A 26,706-nucleotide genomic window follows, 5' to 3' on the forward strand; every position below is an offset into this window, starting at 1 on the left:
AGAATTCCAACCGCTTCCAGCAACTTCTGTTCCAGCAGTGGATGTCACCTTGCGCCAGTTCTCAAATAACTGGAAGAATGTCCGCACGGCCCTGCTTAAAGCCTCATTCAGGTACAAGAAGTTTGCCGATAGGAAGCGCAGAGCGGTTCCTGCTCTCAAGGTGGGTGATCGTGTATGGTTGTCTACGAAGAATTTGAGGTTGAGAGTTCCTAGCATGAAATTTGCACCTCGTTTCATCGGTCCTTTTGAAATTGAACAGGTCATCAATCCCGTTGCTTACAGGCTTCAGTTACCTCCCTTCTTGAAAATACCCAGGATATTCCATGTTTCCCTGTTGAAACCGCTGATCCTGAATCGGTTTCATTCTGCACTTCCTCCAGCTCCTAAAGTTCAGACTCAACGGGGAGTCGAGTATGAGGTGGCCAAGATTCTGGACTCACGTTTCCGTTACGGTCAGTTGCAATATCTTATTGACTGGAAGGGCTATGGTCCTGAAGAACGCTCTTGGACCAATGCGTCAGATGTCCATGCTCCTGACTTGGTCCGGAATTTCCACTCAAAGTTTCCTCTAAAGCCTAAGAAGTGTCCTGGGGCCACTCCTAAAGGGGAAGGTGCTGTCACGATCCGGGTATCTGGACGCCATTACTTGCCTTTCAGATGTCTTCTGAGGCTGGCTCAGCGTTCCAAGGCCGCTCCTGTGCAGGTTGTCAGTGTGGTGTTCCATGCCTGCCGCGGCCTCCGCTGTCATCCACGAGTCTCAGCATACATTATCAGTCTGGCATCTCCTGTCCTCTGCGGCCGGCGCCGCCATTACAGTTATGTTTCCACATGGATTCCCAAACCAGTTTTCCCTCCCAAGTTCTAACATGGGCGCAGTCATGTTGGATTCAATCACATGTTTCAATTCCTCCAATCCACTGCCTGGAAATCTGCATAATTGCCCAGCCAATACCTGCATTGCTGCAGGTATAAGTATCCTGTGCCTGGGCTAGCAAATCGTCAGTGCTTTGTTTGTCATACCTTGTTCCAGTCTCTCTCCTGCGGTTGTTCCTCCAGGTTCCAGCTCCTGTCTCCAGCATCCACTAAAGAGACCCGCACCTGCCTACCATCCTGCGGTGCAGCCTGACTCTGCAGTCCTCCGTGGCTGATCCAGTTTCCAGCTTCCAGCTATTGCATCTGCTTCCAGCAATATCCCCTATCACCGGTAATCATCCTTCAACTCCTCTATTTCCACGCTCCCTAGCATCTTACTATGGCCCTCATTCCAAGTTGTTCGCTCGCAAGCTGCTTTTAGCAGATTTACTCACGCTAAGCCGCCACCTACTGGGAGTGAATCTTAGCTTCTTAAAATTGCGAACGACGTATTCGCAATATTGCGATTACACCTCTCTTAGCAGTTTCTGAGTAGCTTCAGACTTACTCAGCATCTGCGATCAGTTCAGTGCTTGTCGTTCCTGGTTTGACGTCACAAACACACCCAGCGTTCACCCAGACACTCCCCCGTTTCTCCAGCCACTCCCGCGTTTTTCCCAGAAACTGTAGCGTTTTTCCGCACACACCCATAAAACGGACAGTTTCCGCCCAGTAACACCCACTTCCTGTCAATCACATTACGATCACCAGAACGATGAAAAAGCTGTGAGTAAAATTCCTAACTGCATAGCAAATTTACTTGGCGCAGTCGCAGTGCGGACATTGCGCATGCGCATTAAGCGGAAAATCGATGCGATGCGATAAAAAATACCGAGCGAACAACTCGGAATGAGGGCCCATATTCACTCCGTGTTTCATCACCTGGCTGGTTCCACCCAGCATTCATTAAGTGACTTTATCATCTGGCTGATCCCATTCCGCATCCACTCCGTGTCTTACCACCTGGCTGGTTCTATCCAGCAAACACAACAGCTGATTCAAGTTACCAACTTCATCTGTTCCATCTACTGGCATGTTCCTTGGATATCTTCACTACTACAGCCAGGCCTGGTAAGGTTACTCCATCTAAGGACTTTAACAGCTGTTCTTAACCTACCAGTGTCCTGTGAAACCATTTCATGGTCAGAGTGCTCCAGGAATTATATTATTTATTATTGCCATTATTTAACCTTGAATGCTGTCTGTTTACACGGAGTCTGTGAATAAACTTTTATTTTGACTTTTACCTGGTTGTCATGGTCACACCTTCGGGTTTCATTTAAACACTTACATGTCCAGGGGTCTGATTAAACCTCCCCGGTTTAAGTTCCTCTCAGCCCCAACAACTGAGGCTTTTTCCTTTCAGCCAAAACCCTCAGTTGTGACAGTGGGCTCTTCTTGGGCGGCTGCCTGAGGTGTCTCGGCATTACAGCTTTCCCGAGCGGCGAGTTGGTCGGGTTCGAACACCTTTGCAAAGTTCTACAAGTTTAATACCCTGACTGAGGAGGACCTCATGTTTGCTCAATCGGTGCTGCAGAGTCATCTGCACTCTCCCGCCCGTTTTGGAGCTGTGGTATAATCCACATGGTCCTTACGGAGTCCCCAGCATCCTCTAGGACGTAAGAGAAAATAAGATTTTAAACCTACCGTAGAGGATGCTGGGCGCCCGACCCAGTGCGGACTAAATTCTGCAAGACTTGTATATAGTTTTGGCTTACATAAGGGTTATGTTACAGTTTGATCAGTCTCGGGCTGATGCTGTTTTGTTACATACTGCTAACTGGTTCGTATATTCCATGCTATACGGTGTGGATGGTGTGGGCTGGTGTGAATCTTGCCCTTGGATTAACAGAATCCTTTCCTCGTTCTGTCCGTCTCCTCTGGGCACAGTTTCTTTAACTGAGGTCTGGAGGAGGGGCATAGAGGGAGGAGCCAGTGCACACCCATATCTAAAGTTCCTTTTAGTGTCCATGTCTCCTGCGGAACCCGTCTATTCCCCATGGTCCTTATGGAGTCCCCAGCATCCTCTACGGACTAGGAGAAAAAGATTTACCGGTAGGTTTAAAATTTATTTTCTCATACGTCCTAGAGGATGCTGGGGTCCACTTAATGACCATGGGGTATAGACGGTTCTGCAGGAGCCATGGGCACTCTTAAGACTTTTCAATGGTTGTGAACTGGCTCCTCCCTCTATGCCCCTCCTCCAGACCTCAGTTTTAGAAATGTGCCCAGGCAGACTGGTTGCACTCCAGGGGAGCTCTACTGAGCTTCTCTGAAAAGACTTATGTGAGGTTTTTTATTTTTCAGGGAGAACTGATGGCAACAGTCTCCCTGCTTCGTGGGACTGAGGGGGCTGAAGTAGGAACCAACTTCCTGAAGAGTTTCATGGCGCTGCTTCTGGCTGACAGGACACCATTAGCGCCTGAAGGGTACTAAACGTTAGCCGTGTCTAGATGCTCACTCCCACAGCACGCCATCAACCCCTTCACAGAGCCAGAAGTCAGAAGACAGGTGAGTAGAAGACAGATCTTCTATCAAGAAAAGTGACAGCTGAGGTACAGCGCGGCTGGCGGGAGTGCAGCGCGCCATTGCTGCCCCCACAGACAGGCACTGCAGGGTGCGGGGGATGGTGCCCTGGGCAGCAAAAACACCTCTATAATCTGGCAAAAAGGGGGCATAAGATGCCCAGGCACAGGCCTACCCCGCCAGTGTAAATGTTATGAAAAGTTTCTGAGGTAAAAATGCGCCATTGTGGGGCGGAGCTTCTTCCTCAGGCAGCCAGCACACTGCTCAGCACCATTTTCTCTCTCCTCAGGCTGCAGAGACTTTGCTGGTCCTCCTTCACTTCTGACTACAAGTATCAGGGTGCAAAACAGGGGGAGCACAAGCGAATTTGGTGTTTTACTGTGTAAAAAGCGCTCCATGTCAGTGGGCATTCTGTGTTCACAGGCATTAGATACTGGCGCTGGGGTTGTGAACTGGCTGCTCCTAAACTCTGACAGATTTTACTGTGAGTCTGTCCCCTATAAGTCCCAGTGTGTCTGTGTGTGTGTTGTACACGTGTGTAAGACATGTCAGAGGCAGGGAGTTCCTCCCCGAAGGAAACCATTTTAGGGACACAGAAGTGTAATGTGGTGGCGCTGCCGGCACACCAAGAGCCTGCATGGGTGAAAGAAATACGTGATAGTATGCATCATATCAATAGGAGGTTTGATAAGTCTGAATCTCATGCTGAGTGCTGGAGAAAATCGGTGGAGGATGTGATTTTTCAGGGCTCTGTTCTTGCATCCGCAGGCGACCCCTCTGGGTCACATAAGAGACCATTTGCGAATACTGATACCGACACGGACACTGATTCTTGTGTCGACGATAGTGACTCCAGAGAAATACATCATAAATTGGCAAAAAATATACAATATATGACTGTGGCTATAAGGTAAGTTCTGGAAGTCACGGAAGCCACTCCTGTACCTCAGGAGAAGGCTTATTTCTATAAAGAAAAGAAATCTAAGGTCACTTTCCCTCCTTCCCACGAGCTTAATACACTCTTTGAAGGGATGTGGGTGAATCCCGAAAAGAAATTTTGTATTCCCAAAAGGATTCAGATAGCTTATCCTTTTACCGGGGGAGGACAGGAAAAAATGGGAGTCACCCCCTGTGTTAGACAGTGCACTGTCCAGGTTGACAAAGAAGGTAATTCTCCCTGCACCTGGCACGGCTTCACTAAAAGAGCCGGCAGACCGAAAGATATAAACTACATTGAAATCCATTTATGTTGCCAATGGTACGCTGCTCAGGCCTACAATTGCTTGCACGTGGGTGAGTTTTGCTATTGAAAAATGGTCAGAAAGCGTGTCATCTGAAATTGACACGATTGATAAAGATAAGATACTCCTTAAGTTAGGGAATATCAAAGACGCTGCCACATACATGTTAAAAGCGATTAAATATATTGGACTCTTGAGTTCACAAGCCGCTACCATGGCAGTATCGGCTCGGCGGGCGTTGTGGATTCGCCAGTGGAACGTGGATGCAGAATCCAAAAGAGTTTTGGAGGCTTATCCGATATACTGATGAGGCCTTATTTGGCGATGGACTGGATGCGTTAGTCTCGGCGGCTACCGCAGGTAAGTCAACATTTTTGCCCTTTGCGCCTGCACCGGCAAAAAAATATCACCCGCACATGCAGTCCTTTTGGCCCAATAAATACAAAAAAGCGAGAGGTTCCCCCTTCGTTGCGGGAAGGGGAAAGGGAAAGAAGTCCACAGCAGCTTCAGGTTCCCAGTAGAAGAAATCTATCCCTTCTGCCAAATCTTCAGCATGACGCTGGGGCTCCTTTGCGGGAGGCCGCTCGGGTGGGGGCACGTCTCAAACTGTTCATCCAAGGTTGGATTCTGTCTGGCCTGGATCCCTGGGTGTTGCAAATAGTGTCCCAGAGATACAAGACGGAGTTTGAAGACGTTCCCCCATGCCAATTTTTCAAATCGACCTTGCCAGCTTCTCTTCCAGAAAGGGAAGCAGTAACAGCGGCAATCCAAAAATCATGTCAGGATCAGGTCATAGTCCTGGTACCTTTGTCACAACAAGGGAAGGGGTTTTATTCAAACCTTTTTGTAGTTCCGAAGCCGGACTCCTCGGTCAGACCGATCCTAAACCTGAAAAATCTGAATCTCTACTTGAAACGATTCAAGTTCAAAAGGGAATCACTGAGGGCAGTGATTTCCAGTCTGGAGGAGGGGGATTACATGGTGTCTGTAGACATAAAGGATGCTTACCTGCATGTTCCCATTTATCCTCCTCACCAGGCTTATCTGAGATTCGCGGTTCAGGATTGCCATTACCAATTCCAGACGTTACCTTTCGGTCTCTCCACGGCGACGAGGGTATTCACCAAGGTGATGGCGGAGATGATGGTTCTCCTGTGTCAAAAAGGAGTCAATATAATTCCTTATCTAGACGATCTTCTGATAAAGGGAGTTGTTACAAAACATCACACTCTCCCTGTCAATACTCCAACAACACGGTTGGATCATAAATTATCCAAAGTCACAGTTGGAACCGACGACAAGATTGTCTTTTCTCGGGATGATTCTGGACACAGAAGTTCAGAGAGTATTTCTTCCGGTGGAAAAGGCTCTGAAAATCCAGAAAATGGTAAAACATATATTAAAACCATCAAGTGTGTTGATCCATCAGTGCATTCGGTTGTTGGGGAAGATGGTGGTGGCCTACGAGGCCATACAGTTTGGCAGGTTCAATGCCAGGGTATTCAAGTGGGACCTGTTGGACAAGTGGTCGGGATCCCACCTACACATGCACCGGAAGATAATCCTGTCGTCAAAAGCCAGGATTTCGCTCCTGTGGTGGCTACACAGTTCTCACCTACTAGAGGGACGCAGGTTCAGGATTCAGGACTGGGTCCTGGTAACCACGGATGCAAGTCTCCGAGGCTGGGGAGCTGTCAATCAGGGGGAAAGCTTCCAAGGAAAATGGTCAAGTCAGGAAGCCTGCCTTCACATAAACGTGCTGGAATTGAGAGCCATTTACAACGGCCTTCAACAAGCGGTACATTTTCTTCAAGATCATTCCGTGCAGATCCAGTCGGACAATGTAACAGCAGTCGCGTACATAAACAGGCAGGGCGGAACGAAAAGCAGAGCGGCAATGGCAGAGGTGACGAAGATCCTCTTCTGGGCAGAAAGACATGTAAAAGCTCTGTCGGCAATTTTCATTCCGGGATTAGACAACTGGGAAGCAGACTTCCTCAGCAGACACGATCTCCATCCAGGAGAGTGGGGCCTCCACCAAGAAGTCTTCGCAGAGGTAACAAGTCTTTGGGGAGTTCCTTAAGTAGACATGATGGCATCTCATCTCAACAAGAAGCTTAAGAAATATTGTTCCAGGTTGAGAGACCCTCAAGCAATAGCAGTGGATGCGCTAGTGGCCCAGTGGGTGTTCCGGTCGGTATATGTCTTCCCTCCACTTCCGCTGATCCCAAAGGTGCTCAGGATCATAAGGAGAACAAGAGTTTGAGCAATCTTCATTGCCCCAGACTGGCCAAGGAGGGCTTGGTACCCGGATCTTCAGGAGTTGCTCATAGAAGATCCTCGGCCTCTTCCTCTTCGCGAGGACCTGCTGCAGCAGGGGCCATGCGTGTATCAAGACTTCCCGTGGCTACGTTTGACGGCATGGCTGTTGAGCGCCGGATCCTAGCCCGTAAGGGTATTCCCAAGGAAGTCATCCCCACCCTTATTCAGGCCAGGAAAGGAGTAACGTTGAAACATTACCACCGTATTTGGAGAAAATATGTGTCTTGGTGTGAATCCAAGAAGGCTCCTACGGAAGAGTTTCAGTTGGGACGTTTTCTACATTTTCTGCAGGCTGGTGTGGAGGCGGGCCTCCGATTGGGGTCAATCAAGGTTCAGATTTCGGCTTTGTCAGTGTTCTTCCAAAAAAATTAGCCTCTCTTCCAGAGGTTCAGACCTTCGTGAAAGGGGTTCTGCACATCCAGCCTCCATTTGTGCCTCCAGTGGCACCATGGGACCTTAATGTGGTGTTGCAATTACTTCAATCGGATTGGTTTGAGCCTCTACAAGAGATAGAGTTGAAGTTTCTCACTTGGAAAGTGGTGATACTTTTGGCATTGGCATCCGCACGGTGGGTGTCTGAGTTGGGGGCCTTGTCTCACAAGAGCCCTTACCTGATCTTCCATGAAGATAGGGCAGAGTTGAGAACTCGTCAACATTTTCTTCCAAAGGTGTTTTCATCTTTCCACATAAACCAACCTATTGTGGTGCCAGTAGTTACTGACACGTTCACTGAGTCAAAGTCTCTAGATGTGGTTAGAGCTTTGAAGACTTATGTCGCTAGAACAGCTCGAATACGGAAAACAGAGTCTTTGTTTGTCCTGTATGCTCCCAACAAGATTGGGTGTCCTGCTTCCAAGCAGACTATTGCGCGTTGGATAAGAAGTACGATTCAGCACGCTCATACTACAGCTGGATTGCCGTTACTGATGTCGGTGAAGGCCATTCCACTAGGAAGGTGGGCTCATCCTGGGCGGCTGCCCGGGTGGTCTCGGCACTTCATCTTTGCCAAACAGCTACTTGGTCGGGGTCAAACACATTTGCAAAATTCTACAAGTTTGACACCTTGGCCGACGAAGACCTCAAGTTCGGTCAATCGGTGCTGCAGGGTCATCCACACTCTCCGGCCCGTACTGGATCTTTGGTATAAACCCCATGGTCATGAAGTGGACCCCAGCATCCTCTAGGACACATGAGAAAACAGGATTTTGATACCTGCCGGTAAATCCTTTTCTCCTAGTCTGTAGAGGATGCTGGGCGCCCGTCCCAGTACGTACTTTACCTGCAGTTTTGTTTATTAGAATCACACATGTTGTGTTTTATTAGTTTCAGCATGTTTGCTGTAATTGGTTCTTGCCGATTGGCAGGTGTTATGTTGAATGCCATGTTGTGCGGCATGGTTGAGGTGTGAGCTGGTATGTATCTCACCATTAGTATTAAAGTAAATCCTTTCCTCGAAATATCCGTCTCCCTGGGCACAGTTCCTATAACTGAGGTCTGGAGGAGGGGCATAGAGGGAGGAGCCAGTTCACAGCCACTGAAAATTCTTAAGAGTGTCCATGGCTCCTGCGGAACCGTCTATACCCCATGGTCATGAAGTGGACCCCAGCATCCTCTACGGACTAGGAGAAAAGGATTTACTGGTAGGTATCAAAATCCTGTTTAATAGGACACCACAGACTGTCCTGTTGTTGTTATTATTATTATAATACAGGAGGAGCGGCCTGTGGTGTCCTGTTATTATTATTATAATAATACAGGGGGAGCAGCCTGTGGTGTCCTGTTATTATTATTCAGGGGAAGCAGCCTGTGGTGTCCTGTTGTTGGTATTATTATTTTACAGGAGGAGCAGCCTGTGGTGTCCTGTGTTTGTTATTGTTTTTAAATAATAATAATTATTATTATTATACTGGGGAGTAGCCTGTGGTGTTTTGTTATTGTTGTTATTATTATTTATTATTATTATTATACAAGATAAGCGGCCTGTGGTATCCTGTTATTGTTATTATTATTATTCAGGAGAAGCAGCCTGTGGCGTCCAGTTATTATTATTATAATACATGGGGAGCAACCTGTAGTATTATTATTATTAATAATAATAATACTACAGGCTGCTCTCCATGTATTATTATAATAATAATAATAACTGGATGCCACAGGCTGCTTCTCTTGTATAATAATAATAATAACAATAACAGGATACCACAGGCCGCTACTCCTATATAATAATAATCAATAATAATATTATTATTATTATTATATAGGAGGAGCGGCCTGTGGTATCCTGTTATTGTTATTATTATACAGGAGAAGCAGCCTGTGGCGTCCAGTTATTATTATTATTATAATAATACATGGGGAGCAGCCTGTAGTATTATTATTATTAATAATAATAATACTACTACTACTACAGGCTGCTCCCCATTATAATAATAATAATAATAATAATAATAATAATAATAATAATAACTGGACGCAACAGGCTGCTTCTCCTGAATAATAATAACAATAACAGGATACCACAGGCCGCTTCTCCTGTATAATAATAATACCAACAACAGGACACCACAGGCTGCTCCCCCTGTATAATAATAATAATAATAACAACAACAACAACAGGACACCACAGGCTGCTCCTCCTGTATAATAATAACAACAGGACACCACAGGCCGCTCCTCCTGTATTATAATAAATAACAACAGGACACCAGCATCCTTTGTGTGGAACGGAATGCAATGACCGGAAGTAAGGTGGAACGCACAGGGCGAAAGTAGAGAGTGATTGGACAAGCTGCTTCCTGGTGACTGGCCCCTCCCCTATACACCCCGTCTCAGGCCCGCGAACTGTAAAATGTATTACCATACATGTCCTCAGTGCAGGAGGCCGGCGGCCATTTTCTTGTAGACCAGTCCGGCACCTGCAGCAGCGATAGGTTCCCTGGCCGTCTAGTGACGTCAGGAGCGGCGGCCATTTTCCCCTGGTCTGAGCTCCGCCTTCCTTCTATTAATCCCACAAGGACAGCAGGGTTGATTCTATATCGGAGTAGGAGAAGGGAGCTTCTGACGTACCTAGGGGAGGTAGCATCAACCAAGGCAGCAGGAGCAGATAGCAACCACTGCTGTGTCTGGAAGCAGGTAATATTATTATTATTATTATTATTATTATTCTTCTATAAGCTGAGCAGCTCTGGTGTTAGGTTACTGTACTACAGGGGGAGCAGCCTCTGGTGCCTTGTTATAGTGCAGATGGAGCAGCCTCTGGTGATGCATTATACCTGTACAGGTGGCTAACACTCTAGTGTCCTATTACTGTAATACAGGTAGCGCAGACCCCGCCGTTACCGTAATACAGGTGGCGCAGACCCCGCCAGTACCGTAATACAGGTGGGGCAGGTGTTGTGTCCTGTGGCATTGTAATACAGGGGTAGCGGCCTGTGTTGTCTTCCTATGCTATGCTATGCAGAGAGAGGGGCCTGTGTTTTATTACTGTACAGAGGGAGCAGCCTGCGTTGTATTAAAATATAGAGGAGATATTTTAATATACAGGGGAGCGGCATGTGTTGGACTACTCTACAGGGGGAGTGGTATTTGGCATCCTCCTATACAGGGGTAGTGGATTGTGACATCCTACTATACAGGGGGAGCAGTCTGTGTTGCCCTATTATACAGGGCGAGGGGCCTGTGGTGTCTTGTTACTATTATTATATAGGGTGAGCGGCATGTATTGTCTTTCTATACAGAAGGAGTAGCCTGTGTTGTCATAATATACAGGGTTAGCATCTTGTGCTGTCATAGTATACAGGGGGAGCGGCCTGTGTTGTCATAATATACAGGAGTATCATCCTGTGCTGTCATAGTATACAGGGGGATCGGTCTGTGTTGTCATAATTAGCGATGAGCGGGTCTGGTTCCTCGGGATTCGAACCCCCCCGAACTTCACCCATTTTACACGGGTCCAAGGCAGTCTCGAATCTTCCCGCCTTGCTCGGTTAACCCGAGCGCGCCCGAACGTCATCATCCCGCTGTCTGATTCTCGCGAGAATCGTATTCTATATAAGGAACCGCGTGTCGCCTCCATTTTCACTCGTGCTTTGGAGATGATAGCCAGAGGACGTGGCTGCATTCTCTCAGTTTCTGTGCTCAGTGTGCTGCAAATATCTGTGCTCAGTGTGCTGCAAATATCTGTGCTCAGTGTGCTGCAAATATCTGTGCTCAGTGTGCTGCAAATATCTGTGCTCAGTGTGCTGCAAATATCTGTGCTCAGTGTGCTGCAAATATCTGTGCTCAGTGTGCTGCAAATATCTGTGCTCAGTGTGCTGCAAATATCTACGTTCTCTGCCTGAAAAAACGCTACATATATGTGCTGAATTGTAGTATATAGTAGGTGGACAGTGCATAATTTTGCTGTGACCACCAGTGTATATATATATATATATATATATATAGCAGTACGGTACAGTAGTACATTGCTCTACGTCTGTGTCGTCAAGTATACTATGCATCCATACCTGTGCTGCATTTTAGTTGTGCGCAGTATATAGTAGGAGGACAGTGCAGAATTTTGCTGTGACCACCAGTATATATATATAGCAGTATGGTACAGTAGTCCACTGCTCTACCACTGTGTCGTCAAGTATACTACAAATGTTCAGTAAAATTACCCAAAAATCAAAATCAAAAGCGTCTGATGAGAAGCGTAAACTTGCCAATATGCCATTTACGACACGGAGTGGGTAGGAACGGCTGAGGCCCTGGCCTATGTTCATGGCTAGTGGTTCCGATTCACATGAGGATGGAAGCACTCATCCTCTTGCTAGAAAACTGCAGTGCCACTCCTAGATGGGCCAGGTGTTTGTGTCGGCCACTTGGGTCGCTTAACTAAGTCACACAGCGACCTTGGTGCACCTCTTTTTTTCTTTGCATCATGTGCTTTTTGGGGATTCTTTTTTAAATCTGCCATTCTGTCTGACACTGCAGTGCCACTCCTAGATGAGCCAGGTGTTTGTGTCGGCCACTTGGGTCGCTTAGCTTAGCCATCCAGTGACCTCGGTGCAAATTTTAGGACTAAAAATAATATTGTGAGGTGTTCAGAATAGACTGGAAATGATGGTTATTGAGGTTAATAATACTATGGGATCAAAATGACCCCCAAATTCTATGATTTAAGCTGTTTTTGAGGGGGTTTTGTAAAAAAACACCCGAATCCAAAACACACCCGAATCCGCCAAAAAATTATCAGGGAGGTTTTGCCAAAACACGCCCGAATCCAAAACACGGCTGTGGAACCGAATCCAAAACACAAAACCCGAAAAATTTCCGGTGCACATTACTAGTCATAATATACAGGCTACAGGCGTAGCATCCTGTGTTGTCATAATAGACAGGAGGAGCGGCCTGTGGCATCCTGCTCTACGGGGGGAGCGGCCTGTGTTATAATATACAGGGGTAGTATCCTGTGCTGTCATAGTATACAGGGGGAGCAGGCTGTGTTATAATATACAGGGGGTGGCCTGTGGCTTTCTGCTATAGGTGTCCTATTATACACAGAAAATGGATTGTGGGATCCTATTATACATGCAGAGCGGCCTGTGGTGTCCTCCTATACAGGGAGAGTAGCCAGTGGCATCCTGCTATACAGGGGTAGCATCCTGTGTTGTCATAATAGACAGGAGGAGCTGCCTGTGGCATCCTACTCTACAGGAGTAGTGGATTGTGACATCCTACTTTACAGGGGGAGCAGCCTGTGTTGCCCTATTATACAGGGATAGGGATCTGTGGTGTCTTGTTAGTATTATTATTTAGAGTGAACGACATGTATTGTCTTTCTATAAGAGGGGAAGCAGCCTGTGTTGTCATAATATACAGGGGTAGCATCCTGTGCTGTCATAGTATATAGGGGGAGTGGCCTGTGTTGTCGTAATAGACAGGAGGAGCCGACTGTGGCATCCTACTCTACAGGGGTAGTGTATTGTGACATCCTACTATACAGGGGGAGCAGCCTGTGTTGCCCTATTATGCAGGGGGAGGGGCCTGTGGTGTCTTGTTACTATTATTATATAGAGTGAGCGGCATGTATTGTCTTTCTATACAGAAGGAGTAGCCTATGTTGTCATAATATACAGGGGGAGCGGCCTGTGTTGTCATAATACACAGGGGTAGCATCCTGTGCTGTCATAATAGACAGGAGGAGCGGCCTGTGTTGTCGTAATATACAGGGGTAGCATCCTGTGCTGTCCTAGTATACAGGGGGAGTGACCTGTGTTGTCAGAATATACAGGGGTAGCATCCTGTGTTGTCATAAAAGACAGGAGGAGCGGCCTGTGTTGTCATAATATACAGGGGTAGCATCCTGTGTTGTCATAATAGACAGGAGGAGCGGCCGGTTGCATGCTATTCTACAGGGGGAGTGGCCTGTGTTATAATATACGGGGGGTGGCATTCTACTATAGGTGTCATATTATACACAGAAAACGGATTGTGGGATCCTATTATACATGCAGAGCGGCCTGTGGTGTCCTCCTATACATGGGGAGCAGCCTGTGGCACCCTCCCATACAGGGGGAGCAGCCTGTGTTGTCATAATACACAGGAAGAGAGGCCTGTGACACTGTGATATACAGGAAGAGAGGCCTGTTGTGTCTTGTTGTTGTTATTATACAGGGTGAGCGACATGTGTTGTCCTTCTGTACAGCGGAAGTGGTTTGTCTGGGTTGGTTCCCAGGGGGGTCACTAGTGGGTCAGTGGTGGTGCGGTGGAGGAAACGAGGAGGCTGTAGTAAGTTCCTGCGCATGTGCGCAATTGTGTTTATTGAAGCATAGAAATATATAAAATAACTGGAGCAATAGCAAATCCAACAGCAATTCTGTGAGAGTCTCTGGAAGCAAAACAGTCACATAATATAGATCGCTCTGGAAACCGGTATCACCTGGAATAAACGCTGGTCAGCCTGGGAGCTGATGATGACTTGAAACAGAATTTAAAACAGATGCTTGGCAATGTCGATGATCGGCCTGGAAACCGATGGTGACTTGAACAGGATTATACAGGTAACTGGTAATGCAGATGATCGGCCTGGAAACCGATGGTGACTTGCACAGGATTTCTCTTACGTCCTAGAGGATGCTGGGGTCCACATTAGTACCATGGGGTATAGATGGGTCCCTTGGGAGCCATGGGCACTTTAAGAGTTTAATAGTGTGGGCTGGCTCCTCCCTCTATGCCCCTCCTACCAGACTCTGTTTAGAAAATGTGGCTGGTGGAGCCGGTCACAGATAGGGGAGCTCCTAGGAGTTCTTTTAGTTTTCTTGTTTTTTTAAAGAGTTAGGTACAGGGAGACTACTGGCAGCAGCCTCCCTGCTTTGTGGGACTTAGGGGGGGAAGGGGAGTAAGATCCAACCCTTGAGGTTAATGGCCCCTATCTCCGCTGAAAGGACACTGAGCTTCTGAGGGTGATGATCGCAAGCCCACAAGGCGACCGCTCACTCCCGCAGCACTGCCGCCACCCCCTAACAGAGCCAAAAGATGGAGTGGTGAGTATGATGCCGGTGACCCGATAATCGGGTCACCGGCGAGAATGGCGGCATAAGGGTCGGGCTGCACTCCGGAGGGCTCAGCGGTACCATAGTGTGCGGCGCTGTGAGGGGTGCCCTGGGCCAGTGCAATACCCTACACTGGTCAAACTAGCTAACAGGGGCTAATCCCACTGTTAGCTGCAGGAAACCTCAGGCCAGTATAAACTAATTAGTGAGGAAAGACGCACCATTACAGGGGGCGGGGCTTCTCCTCAGAGCAGATCCAGCACTCACCAGCGCCATTTTCTCTCTGCAGATCACAGCTACCAAAACTCTGACAGGGAATGCTGACCCTCCACATAACTCCAGCTATCCTGAGCGGTACCAGGGGGTTATAGAAGAGAGGGAGAGTGTTATTTACTGTTTAATCTATTAAGGTTACTCAGTCAGCGCCAGGCATTTATCATATAACTGACTACTGGGGCGCTGTGTGTCTGGCTCCTTATACTCTGTGACTTTCTGAAGGTACTCTGGAGGAAATTGTGTCTGACATTTTCCTGTGTGTGTGTGTGTGTGTCTATATATCACATTACCATGTCTAGGGACTCTGTGTCTTGTGCTGCAGAGTGTGTATCTTCTCCAGAGGAGTCTATTCCATGTACTCAGGAATGTAATATACTGTCTCAGCCCTCTGAATCCAAACCCCAACGGGTGGCTTCTATTAAGGGAATGATATACCAGATTTAATCTAGGATAGCTCATAATGAGACTGAAACACAGGTTTTAAAAAGATCTGTAGAGGTTTTGTCGTATTCAGCTCCCGCTACCTCTTCCAATACCCCTGATGTATATCCGAAAAAGCGTGCTCTTGCACAAATAATACATGTCGACACGGATACCGACTGATCCAGGGGACGGTGATGGTGATATATATATATATATATATATATATATATATATATATATATATATATATATATACACAGAACATAGTGTAGCTTTAAGACCTACTATTGCTTGTGCATGGATTTCTAAAGCCATTGTAAAGTGGTCAGGCACTTTACTAGAGGACTTAGATTCTATGGATAGAAGTGACATTGAATTATTTTTACGTTGCATACAGGATTCTGCAGGTTTCATGGTGGAAGCCATAAAAGACCTTGGACATCTGAACGAGAGAGCTTCTTCCATGGCTGTCTCGGCACGCAGTGTACTCTGGCTGCGCCAATGGTCTGCGTACGCGGAATCCAAGAAGAGTGTGGAGAACCTACTTTTCACAGGTCAGGCTCTGTTTGGGGAAGCGTTACATGCGTGGATCTCCACGGCAACTGCGGGTAAGTTGACACTTCTTCCCTCTGCTACACCACCGACTAAGAAATCATATCCTACGTCTGCAATGCTGTCCTTTCGGACCACTAAAGCAAAAAGTCCAAATCCCCCTCCACTTTCTTTAGAGGTGGTCGGGGGAAGTCCCGAAAACCTGCACCCACAGGTTCCCAGGAACAGAAACCTGGTTCTGCTTCCTCAAAATCCTCGGCATGACGATGGACCTCTCAGCCTGGAGATCGGACAGGTGGGAGCAAGACTAAGAAATGTCAGTCTTGTCTGGGCGTCCTCATGCCTGGATCCCTGGGTACAAGATATTGTTACCCAGGGGTACAGACTGGAGTTTCAAGAACTCCGATCTCACATATTCTTGAAATCAGGCTTGCCAGCTTCGCTGACGGAAAGTGCTATCCTACAGCAAACCATTCAAAAGTTGCGAAGGTCAAATGTCATTGTTCCAGTTCCACCTCACCTACAACACAAGGGTTATTACGGAAACCTGTTTGTGGTACCGAAACCGGATGGTTCGGTAAGGCCGATATTAAACCTAAAGTCATTGACCCACTACTTGAGGGAATTCAAATTCAAGATAGAGTCTCTGAGAGCGGTGATCTCAGGTCTGGAGGAAGGGGGAATTCCTGGTATCCCTGGATATCAAGGATGTGTACCTTCACATCCCGATCTGGCCGCCTCATCAGGATATCTCAGATTTGCGCTGCTGGACTGTCGCTATCAGTTCCAGGCGCTGCCGTTTGGTCTCTCCATGGCACCAAGAGTGTTCAACAAGGTGATGGCGGAGATGATGCTAGGGTGTGAACATAATTCCTTATCTGGACTACCTGCTGATAAAAGTGACTTCCAGGGAGAAGCTGTTACGGAGCATTGCTCTCACAACTGAACTGCTCCAGGATCATGGATGGATCCTGAACTTTCCAAAGTCTCATTTGGAGCCGACAAGGAGACTGTCCTTCCTGGGGATGATCCTCGACACGGAAGTACAGAGAGTGTTTCTACCGTAAGAGAAAGCGTTGGTGATACAAGCAATGGTTCTGGAGGTCTTGAAGCCTGCCCGGGTATCGGTTCATCAGTGCATTTGCCTTCTGGGGAAGATGGTTGCCTCCTATGAGGCTCTGAGGTTGGGGAGCAGTCACTCAAGGGCAAAACTTCCAGGGAAGGTGGTCAAGTCTGGAATCCATCCTTCTAATAAACATTCTGGAACTAAGAGCCTTGTACAACAGTCTTCTACAAGCAGCACATCTTCTGAAAGATCAGGCCATTCAGGTTCAGTCGGACAATGTAACTACGGTGGCCTACATAAACCAACAAGGCGCAACGAAGAGCAGAGCTGCAATGTCGGAGGTAAAAAGAATCATCCCCTGGGCGGAAAGACAGGGAGTGGACAACTGGGAAGTGGACTTCTTCAGCAGACACGATCTCCATCTGGGAGAGTGGGGCCTCGACCTAGAGGTGTTCGCAGAGGTGACAAGTCTTTGGGGCGTACCTCAAATAGACATGATGGGCCTCATGCCTCAACAAGAAGCTTCAACTGTACTGTACCAGTTCGAGGGATCCAGAAGCAGTGGCAGTGGATGCCCTGGTAATTCTGTGGGTGTTCAAGTCAGTGTATGTGTTCCTTCCGCTTCCACTCATCCCAAGGATTCTCAAACTAATCAAAAGAACAAGAGTTCAGGTGATCCTCATTGCTCCGGACTGGCCAAGATGGCCTTGGTACGCGGATCTTCTGGAGTTACTGCTGGAAGATCCGAGGCCTCTTCCTCTTCGAGAGGACCTTCTGCAACAGGGTCCGTTTGCTTATCAAGACTTACCATGGCTACGTTTGACGGCATTCCGAACAGGGTTATTCCTACCCTGATACAGGCTAGGAAAGGTGTAATGTCAAGACATTACCATCGGATTTGGAAACGGTGTGTCTTGGTGTGAATCCAAGAGGTTTCCTTCGGGGGAGTTCAAACTTGGATGGTATAGCCTCTTCCTGCAAGCAGGAGTGGATGTGGGACTGCGTTTGAGCTCCATAAAAGTCCAGATTTCGGCCTTGTCCATTTTCTTTCAGAAACAATTGGATGCCCTCCCTGAGGTTCAGATTTTCTTGAAAGGGGCTCTGCACATCCAACCTCCCTTTGTGCCTCCTACGGCACCTTGGGATCTCAACCTGGTGCTGCAGTTCCTGCAATCGGATTGGTTCTACAGGAGGTTGAAGTCAGGTTTCTTACTTGGAAGTCTGTCACACTATTGGCATTGACATCTGCTAGGCGTGTCCGAATTGGGGGCATTGTCCTGCAAGAACCCCTACTTGATTTTCCATGAAGATAGAGCTGAGCTCAGGACGCGTCAGCAATTTCTTCCGAAGGTTGTGTCGGCTTTTCATATCAACCAACCTATTGTGGTGCCAGTGGCTACTGACTCCTCAATTACCTCAACGTGAGTATGATATGCAGCACCTGGAGAGAGAGTCTATTACTGCAAGTGGTTGTAGGAGCAGAGTGTAGCTGAAGACAAACTGGATGGCTGGTGCCTGTAGTTCCACGGAGCACTGATACAGGAGAGTTTCAGGAGACTGCTAGTGAACGTTGGAGCAGAATGCAGATGGAGCTGCAACTGAACTGGATGGCTGGTGCCTGTAGTTCCACGGAGCACTGACACAGGAGAGTCTCAGGAGACTGGAGCCAGGAGACACTCATTCACAGGATGTGACGCGTTGTTCTAGGCAATGACACTGAGCAGGAACTGTGGCTATATACCCAGAGGCGTAACTAGGGTTTTCGGAGCCCAGGGCAAGACAAAGAGTGCCCCCCCCCCCCCCCCCCACGGCACGGCCACGCTCCAGAAGGGGTGTGGCCACTGAAAATGGGGCATGCCAACATTACTATCACCTACCCCCTGTGTCGCCTCTCAGCACACCTACATTCAAGTTTTGCACAGTACGCATGCAGAGTCCCCTTTTTACACTGTGCCAGATACACAATTGCCCCACAGTGCCAGATACGTATTGCTCCACAGTGCCCCACAGGGCCAGATACGTATTGCTCCACAGTGCCCCACAGGGCCAGATACGTATTGCTCCACAGGGCCAGATGCACAGTGCCCCACAGGGCCAGATGCACAGTGCCCCACAGGGCCAGATGCACAGTGCCCCACAGGGCCAGATGCACAGTGCCCCACAGGGCCAGATGCACAGTGCCCCACAGGGCCAGATGCACAGTGCCCCACAGGGCCAGATGCACCCCTGACCTCCCTCCCCGCCGCCGCTTACTTCAGTCAGGATCCCGGCCCTCTGCTATGTGTGGGGAGGAGAGCGCAGTGCCTCTCCTGCCCCTCAACGCTTCATGAAGTCCGGTCTCCGGCGGCGGCTATCTTAAATGTGGCGCCGGTTTGTTGGCCAATCAGGAGCCAGTCTGCAAGCTCTGAGTGGCTAACGCCGCTGGAGACCAGAGACAGACACACAGTGAGCACATTGAGGGGCAGGAGAGACGCAGCCCTCTCCTCCCCTCACATTGCAGTGGGACAGGGGCGGGTGGGCATGATGCCCTGGCCGCCGCCGGCGCCCCCCTCTGCTGGGCCTGCCAAGGCGCCCAGGGCACGTGCCCCACTCGCTCTGCCTTAGTTACGCCTCTGTATATACCCCGTGGTCAGCAGGGATTGGAGAATCAAGTCATGTGAGTGCTCCAATGCTCAGGAGTGGATAGCACCAAGTCAGCTGACTGCAGGTGTCATGGCGGTGCCCACACTCCGGAGGTGGGGGGAATATATTTGGGTACACGCTGTATGGCAAGCGGGGTACACACTGGAGAGAGTCTCTGCACATTGCAGGCAATCATGGAATATGCTGCCAGGCTGAGGATGTGACCTCTAGAGGCCAGCGCATCACAGCACCGGTAAGTGACATGACACCTACTATACAGGGGGCTACATAGGTGGAGCAGCCTGTGGCGTCTTGTCATTTTCATTTTACATGAGGAGTGGCCTGTAGTGTCGGGTTGTTGTTGTTGTTGTTGTTGTTGTTTTTGTTATACAGGAGGAGCGGCCTGTAGTATCTGGTGGTAGTTATTATTATTATTATTATTATTATTATACAGGAGGAGCAGCCTCTGGTGTAGTAATATTATTTTCTCTAACGTCCTAGTGGATGCTGGGAACTCCGAAAGGACCATGGGGAATAGCGGCTCCGCAGGAGACTGGGCACAACTAAAGAAAGCTTTAGGTCACCTGGTGTGCACTGGCTCCTCCCACTATGACCCTCCTCCAAGCCTCAGTTAGATCTTTGTGCCCGGCCGAGCTGGATGCACACTAGGGGCTCTCCTTAGCTTCTAGAAAGAAAGTATATGTTAGGTTTTTTATTTTACAGTGAGATCTGCTGGCAACAGGCTCCTGCACCGAGGGACTAAGGGGAGAAGAAGCGAACCTACCTGCTTGCAGCTAGCTTGGGCTTCTTAGGCTACTGGACACCATTAGCTCCAGAGGGATCGACCGCAGGCCCGTCCTTGGTGTTCGGTCCTGGAGCCGCGTCGCCGTCCCCCTTACAGAGCCAGAAGCAAGAAGAGGTCCGGAAAATCTGCGGCAGGAGACATCAGTCTTCACCAAGGTAGCGCACAGCACTGCAGCTGTGCGCCATTGCTCCTCATACACACTTCACACTCCGGTCACTGATGGTGCAGGGCGCTGGGGGGGGCGCCCTGAGCAGCAATAATAAGACCTTGGCTGGCAAAATAATCACAATATATAGTCCCAGAGGCTATATATGTGATAAATACCCCTGCCAGAATCCATAAAAAAGCGGGAGAAAAGTCAGTGAAAAAGGGGCGGAGCTATCTCCCTCAGAACACTGGCGCCATTTTCTCTTCACAGTGCAGCTGGAAGACAGCTCCCCAGGCTCTCCCCTGTAGTTTTCAGGCTCAAAGGGTTAAAAAGAGAGGGGGGGCACTAAATTTAGGTGCAATATTGTATATACAAGCAGCTATTGGGGAAAATTCACTCAGTTATAGTGTTAATCCCCACATTATATAGCGCTCTGGTGTGTGCTGGCATACTCTCTCTCTGTCTCCCCAAAGGGCTTTGTGGGGTCCTGTCCTCAGTCAGAGCATTCCCTGTGTGTGTGCGGTGTGTCGGTACGGCTGTGTCGACATGTTTGATGAGGAGGCTTATGTGGTGACGGAGCAGATGCCGATAAATGTGATGTCGCCCCCTGTGGGGCCGACACCAGAGTGGATGGATAGGTGGAAGGTATTAACCGACAGTGTCAACTCCTTACATAAAAGGCTGGATGACGTAACAGCTGTGGGACAGACGGCTTCTCAGCCCGCGCCTGCCCAGGCGTCTCAAAGGCCATCAGGGGCTCAAAAACGCCCGCTCCCTCAGATGGCAGACACAGATGTCGACACGGAGTCTGACTCCAGTGTCGACAAGGTTGAGACATATACACAATCCACTAGGAACATCCGTGACTTGATCCCGGCAATAAATAATGTGTTACACATTTCTGACATTAACCCAAGTACCTCTAAAAATGGGTTTTATGTTTGGGGAGAAAAAGCAGGCAGTGTTTTGTTCCCCCATCAGATGAGTGAATGAAGTGTGTGAAAAAGCGTGGGTTCCCCCGATAAGAAACTGGTAATTTCTAAAAAGTTACTGATGGCGTACCCTTTCCCACCAGAGGATAAGTTACGCTGGGAGATATCCCCTAGGGTGGATAAGGCGCTCACACGGTTGTCAAAAAAGGTGGCACTGCCGTCTTAGGATACGGCCACTTTGAAGGTACCTGTTGATAAAAAGCAGGAGGCTATCCTGAAGTCTGTATTTACACACTCAGGTACTAGACTGAGACCTGCAGATCGTGCTGCTGCAGCGTGGTCGGTGACCCTGTCAAACAGGGATACTAGTTTGCTAACATAAGAACATATTAAAGACGTCGTCTTATATATGAGGGATGCACAGAGGGATATTTTGCCGGCTGGCATCCTTCTGTCAGGAGGGTATTAGAGACCTGGCAGTGGACAGGTGATGCTGACTTTAAAAGGCTCATAGAGATTCTGCCTTATAAGGGTGAGGAATTATTTGGGGATGGTCTCTGGGACCTCGTACCCACAGCAACAGCTGGGAAGAAATTTTTTTACCTCAGGTTTCCTCACAGACTAAGAAAGCACTGTATTATCAGGTGCAGTCCTTTCGGCTTCAGAAAAGCAAGCGGGTCAAAGGCGCTTCCTTTCTGCACAGAGACAAGGGAAGAAGGAAAAAGCTGCACCAGTCAGCCAGTTCCCAGAATCAAAATTCTTCTCCCACTTCCTCTTGAGTCCACCGCATGACGCGGGGGCTCCACAGGCGTAGCCAGGTACGGTGGGGGACCGCCTCAAAAATTTCAGCGATCCGTGGGCTCGCTCACAGGTGGATCCCTGTTTCCTTCAAGTAGTATCTCAGGGGTACAAGCTGGAATTCGAGATGTCTCCCCCCCCCCCACCCCCCCCCCCCGCCGTTTCCTCAATTCTGCCTTGCCGACAACTCCCTCAGGCAGGGAGGCTGTGCTAGAGGCAATTCACAAGCTGTATTCCCAGCAGGTGATAGTCAAGGTGCCCCTACTTCAACAAGGACGGGGTTACTATTCCACACTGTTTGGGGTACCGAAACCGCACGGTGTGACCCATTTTATATTTAAAATCCTTGAACACATACATAAAAAAATTCAAGTTCAAGATGGAATCGCTCAGGGCGGTTATTGCAAGCCTGGACGAGGGGGATTACATGGTATCCCTGGACATCAAGGATGCTTACCTGCATGTCCCCATTTACCATCCTCACCAGGAGTACCTCAGATTTGTGGTACAGGATTGCCATTACCAAGTCCAGACACTGCCGTTTGGACGGTACACGGCACCGAGGGTGTTTACCAAGGTAATGGCCGAAATGATGATACTCCTTCGAAAAAAGGGAGTTTTAATTATCCGGTACTTGGACGATCTCCTTATAAAGGCGAGGTCCAAGGAGCAGTTGTTAGTCGGGGTAGCACTATCTCGGAAAGTGCTACAACAGCACGGTTGGATTCTAAACAGTCCAAAGTCACAGCTGGTTCCTACGACACGTCTACTGTTCCTGGGGATGGTTCTGGACACAGACCAGAAGAAAAGTGTTTCTCACGGAGGAGAAAGCCAAGGAGCTGTCATCTCTAGTCAGAGACCTCCTGAAGTCGAAACAGGTATCGGTGCATCATTGCACGCGAGTCCTGGGAAAAATGGTAGCTTCCTACGAAGCAATCCCATTCGGCAGGTTCCATGCAAGAACTTTTCAGTGGGACCCGTTGGACAAGTGGTCCCGATCGCATCGTCAGATGCATCGGCTGATAACCCTGTCTCCAAGGACCAGGGTATCTCTACTGTGGTGGCTGCAGAGTGCCCATCTTCAAGAGGGCCGCAGGTTCGGCATACAGGACTGGGTCCTGGTGACCACGGATGCCAGCCTTTGAGGCTGGGGGGCAGTCACACAGGGAAGAAACTTCCAGGGACTTTGGTCAAGTCAGGAGACTTCCCTACACATAAATATTCTGGAACTGAGGGCCATTTACAATGCCCCGAGTCAGGCAAGGCCTCTGCTTCAAAACCAGCCGGTACTGATCCAATCAGACAACATCACGGCAGTCGCCCATGTAAACCGACAGGGCGGCACAAGAAGCAGGATGGCGATGGCAGAAGCCACAAGGATTCTCCTATGGGTGGAAAATCACGTGATAGCACTGTCAGCAGTGTTCATTCCGGGAGTCGATAACTGGGAAGCAGACTTCCTCAGCAGACACGATCTACACCCGGGAGAGTGGGGACTTCATCCAGAAGTCTTCCAAATGATTGTACACCATTGGGAAAGGCCACAGGTGGACATGATAGCGTCCCGCCTCAACAAAAAGCTAAAAAGATATTGCACCAGGTCAAGGGACCCTCAGTCGATAGCTGTGGACGCTCTGTTAACACCATGGGTGTACCAGTCGGTGTATGTGTTCCCTCCTCTGCCTCTCATACCCAAGGTACTGAGAATAATAAGAAGGAGAGGAGTTAGAACTATACTCGTGGTTCTGGATTGGCCAAGAAGAGCTTGGTACCCAGAACTTCAAGAAATGATCTCAGAGGACCAATGGCCTCTGCCGCTCAAACAGGACCTGCTGCAGCAGGGGCCCTGTCTGTTCCAAGACTTACCGCGGCTGCGTTTGACGGCATGGCCGTTTGAACACCGGAACCTAAAGGAAAAAGGCATTCCGGAGGAAGTCATTCCTACGCTGATTAAGGCTAGGAAAGATGTGACCGCAAAACATTATTACCGCATATGGCGGAAATATGGGTCGATTTCTGCACTTCCTACAGTCAGGAGGGACTATGGGCCTAAAATTGGCTTCCATTAAGGTCCAGATTTCGGCTCTGTACATTTTCTTCCAAAAAGAACTGGCTTCACTGCTTGAAGTTCAGACTGTTGTTAAGGGAGTGCTGCATATTCAGCCTCTTTTTGTGCCTCCAGTGGCACCTTGGGATCTCAACATGGTGTTGAGTTTCCTAAAGTCAAATTGGTTTGAGCCACTTAAAACCGCGGGTCTAAAATATCTCACAAGGAAAGTGGTCATGCTTTTGGCCTTGGCTTTGGCCAGGCGTGTGTCAGAATTGGCGGCTTTGTCATGTAAAAGCCCTTATCTGATTTTCCATATGGATAGGGCAGAATTGAGGACTCGTCCCCAGTTTCTCCCTAAGGTGGTATCAGCGTTTCATTTGAACCAACCTATCGTAGTGCCTGCGGCTACTAGGGACTTGGAGGATTCCAAGTTACTGGACGTAGTCAGGGCCTTGAAAATTTAAGGTTTCCAGGACGGATGGAGTCAGGAAAACTGACTCGCTATTTATCCTGTATGCACCCAACAAGCTGGGTGCTCCTGCTTCGAAGCAGACGATTGCTCGCTGGATTTGTAGCACAATTCAGCTTGCGCATTCTGCGGCTGGATTGCTGCATCCTAAATCTGTAAAAGCCCATTCCACGAGGAAGGGGGCTCTTCTTGGGCGGCTGCCCGAGGGGTCTCGGCTTTACAACTTTGCCGAGCTGCTACTTGGTCAGGGTCAAACACGTTTGCAAAATTTTACAAATTTAATACCCTGGCTGAGGAGGACCTTGAGTTCTCTCATTCGGTGCTGCAGAGTCATCCGCACTCTCCCGCCCGTTTGGGAGCTTTGGTATAATCCCCATGGTCCTTACGGAGTTCCCAGCATCCACTAGGACGTCAGAGAAAATAAGATTTTACTCACTGGTAAATCTATTTCTCGTAGTCCGTAATGAATGCTGGGCGCCCATCCCAAGTGCGGATTGTCTGCAATACTTGTATATAGTTATTGCTTAACTAAAGGGTTATTGTTATGAGCCATCTGTTGAGAGGCTCAGTTATATTTCATACTGTTAACTGGGTATAGTATCACGAGTTATACGGTGTGATTGGTGTGGCTGGTATGAGTCTTACCCGGGATTCAAAATCCTTCCTTATTGTGTCAGCTCTTCCGGGCACAGTATCCTAACTGAGGTCTGGAGGAGGGTCATAGTGGGAGGAGCCAGTGCACACCAGGTAGTCCTAAAGCTTTCTTTAGTTGTGCCCAGTCTCCTGCGGAGCCGCTATTCCCCATGGTCCTTACGGAGTTCCCAGCATCCACTACGGACTACGAGAAATAGATTTACCGGTGAGTAAAATCTTATTTATTATTATTATTATTATTATTATTATTATTATTATAATAATACAGGGGGAGCAGCCTGTGGTGTCCTGTTGTTGTTGTCATTACTAATATTATTATACAGAGGGAGAGGCTTGTGGTGTCTTGTTGTTGTTGTTGTTGTTATTATTATTATACAGGAGGAGCAGCCTGTGGCGTCTTGTCTTTTTCATTTTACATGAGGAGTGGCCTGTAGTGTCGGGTTGTTGTTGTTATTATACATGAGGAGCGGCCTGTAGTGTCTGGTGGTGGTTATTATTATTATTATTATTATTATTATTATTATTATACAGGAGGAGCAGCCTCTGGTGTAGTAATATTATTATTATTATTATTATACAGGGGGAGCAGCCTGTGGTGTCCTGTTGTTGTTGTTGTTGTTGTTGTTGTTGTTGTCATTACTATTATTATTATACAGAGGGAGAGGCTTGTGGTGTCTTGTTGTTGTTATTATTATTATACAGTAGGAGCAGCCTGTGGTGTCCTGTTATTATCATACAGAGGGAGCGGCCTGTGGTGTCCTGTTATTATTATACAGGGGGAGTAGCCTGTTGTGCCCTATTATTATTTTTTTGCAGGGGAGCAGCCTGTGGTGTCATTTTATTATTATTACTATTAACGGAGAGCAGAATAGGGTGTCCTGTTATTAACGTTATACAGGGGGAGCAGGTTTTGGGTGGTATTCATGTGACCGCCGGTCAGCTGACCGACAGTCACATGACCTCCTCCACCAGCCCGACGGGTCACTGTCCCGATGGCCGGCATGCCGACCAACAGGGACTATTTCCACTCGTGGGTGTCCTTGACACCCATAGAGTGGGAATAGAACCCGTGGCGACCGCAGATCACCACCTAGCCAGCAGCGTGGCGAGCGCAGCGAGCCCGCAAGGGGCTTGCTGCACTCGTCCCTCCCCGCACTCGTCCCTCCCGGCGTCGGTAAGCCGACCGGCGGTCAGGAGGCCGCCGGTCAGCCGTACTACACCCGCAGGTTTTTGTGTACGGTTGTTATTATTATACAAGGACAGCAGCTTGTGGTGTCCTGGTTTTATTATTATACATTGGGAGTGGTGGTAATGTCCTATGATACAGATGGAATGGTCTGAGGTGTCCTGCTTTTAAATACATCTGTTATTATTT

At 48.5% G+C, this 26,706-nt stretch overlaps 2 protein-coding genes across 2 annotated transcripts in view; both read left to right on the forward strand.

The window, feature by feature from the left end:
* The window catches only part of LOC134983116 (zinc finger protein OZF-like), a 294,499-nt gene that overhangs the window by 94,510 nt on the left and 173,283 nt on the right, over nucleotides 1–26,706 (forward strand). The window lies entirely within an intron of this gene.
* Nucleotides 10,015–26,706, forward strand: part of LOC134983132 (gastrula zinc finger protein XlCGF66.1-like) — a 71,143-nt gene continuing 54,451 nt past the window's right edge. The window contains exon 1 of the mRNA XM_063948865.1: nucleotides 10,015–10,133. The gene's annotated coding sequence lies outside the window, so the exon portion shown is untranslated. The remainder of the gene's footprint in view (nucleotides 10,134–26,706) is intronic.

The sequence above is a fragment of the Pseudophryne corroboree genome, assembly GCF_028390025.1.
Source record: "Pseudophryne corroboree isolate aPseCor3 chromosome 3 unlocalized genomic scaffold, aPseCor3.hap2 SUPER_3_unloc_1, whole genome shotgun sequence".
Lineage (NCBI taxonomy): Eukaryota > Metazoa > Chordata > Amphibia > Anura > Myobatrachidae > Pseudophryne > Pseudophryne corroboree.